Genomic DNA, 1,810 nt, shown 5'->3' on the forward strand with positions numbered 1-1,810 from the left:
TATTATTATTATTATTATTATTATTATTATTTTATGTTTGACTTTTGCTTTGCATTTGTACAAGTTGGCTCCAAGTGTCACCCAGAGACCTCAAGAGACAACAAGTTAGAAGTTCATGTTGGTGCTATGCCTAGGGTGTCATATATCTGGTTTTGTACATAGTGTTGTTCTAGAGAATGTTTAAGAAACCATAAGAAAATGATGAGTTTGTTTTAAGATTTAGGATTACATAGACAGTATTTTACGTAGGATATGGGCAGTTCCCATGAGCACTATCTTTTGAATTTCTGCCATTTTGGGGTTTCTTGATATCTGAGCTAGGTAGCAATCAGCCCCTTTTGATATCATTCCTAGGGCACCTATGACAACAGGTATTGTTTTAGTCTTCAGGTTCCACATTTTATTATTATTATTATCATCATCATCATTATTATTATTATTATTATTATTATTATTATGACAGCAACCCGGCAGAATAGTTAGCATGCCAGGCGAAATGCATAGTGGTATTCTGTCTGTCTTTACTTTCTGAGCTCAAATTCTGCTTAGGTCAACTTTGCTTTCATCCTTTTGGGGGAGGGGGTCATTGAAATAAGTACCAGTTATGCACTGGGACCGATGTAATTGTGCTTATAGTAGTAAGGATTATTATTATTATCATTATTATTATTATTATTACTACTACTACTACTACTATTATTGTTATTATTATTATTATTAGCACTGGACATGTCTTGCTGTGTTTGTTCTGGTATTTTACATTCTGAGTTCAAATCCCTCTGGAGTCAACTTTACTTTTCATCTCTCCTGGGATCAATAAAACAAAGTATCAGTGAAAGTACTGGGGGTCGTTTTGATTGATTATTTCCCCCCCTCCCCTCAAATTACTGGCCTTGTGCCTAAATTTGAAATAATTATCAGTTCTCACTTACTTGTTTTTTTGTTTTTATTTTTGCTAATTAATATTTGCAACCTGCCAGTGCTTTTTTTTTTCTTCTCCCTTCATCCAATGTGTGAACGAGCTTGCAAAGATCATTCGCTGCTGCTGGTGGTGGTGGTGGTGGACGATATTATTGCTGTTGTTGTTGTTGCTACCATCAGCGCTATTGATTGCCTACCTTCCCCATGGAAAGGCCAGATGTGTGTGAGGTGTGTTGATAGAATGATAGAGATGGTGGTGGCAGGGTGAGGGAGAGACAGACAGACAGACAGAGAGAAAAAGAGTGAGTGAGTGAAACTAGGCATCTGTGGTAGAGGGGTGAGGAGAGGGGGTAAGATCTAGAATATATCATCTTGGCAGCTGGTGTTTACTTTTTGTTTCTCTTTTTCTTTTTTCTTTTCCAAGTCTGCATTCATGGATCAGTTATGATGGTGATGGTGATGATGATGATGATGATGATCTGTGTGTGTGTGGGGGGTTCGTTGTTGTTGTTGTTGTTGTTATTGCTGTTGTTACTACTGCTAGCTTGGAGGACTAACCATGATTACAAAACCTTGCTTTGTTCTTTCTAAAGATTCCCTCTTCTCCTCCTCCTCCTCCTCCTCCTCCCTCTTTCTCTTGCTTTCTCTCTCTCTCCCCCCTACAGTAACTACCATCTAATACACACACACACACACACACACATGCATTACATTATTGTTTCCTGTCATCAATCCACACTTCCTACCAACCATGCTGTGTTTAGTCCAGGTTGTTGTTGATTGGAAAGGGTTGGCTGGCCAGTCTAGGGAGTAAGTTTGTGTGTGTGTGTGTGGTGGGGATTTTATATGTACTTGATGAAGTAGGCTGCCTCTTCCACGATCTTTTCTC

The 1,810-nt window shown here is 38.6% G+C and overlaps 1 protein-coding gene across 1 annotated transcript in view; it reads left to right on the top strand.

The window, feature by feature from the left end:
• The window catches only part of LOC106872674 (bromodomain adjacent to zinc finger domain protein 2B), a 268,130-nt gene that overhangs the window by 61,438 nt on the left and 204,882 nt on the right, over positions 1–1,810 (top strand). The window lies entirely within an intron of this gene.

This window comes from Octopus bimaculoides, chromosome 17, assembly GCF_001194135.2.
Source record: "Octopus bimaculoides isolate UCB-OBI-ISO-001 chromosome 17, ASM119413v2, whole genome shotgun sequence".
Classification (NCBI taxonomy): Eukaryota; Metazoa; Mollusca; class Cephalopoda; order Octopoda; family Octopodidae; genus Octopus; species Octopus bimaculoides.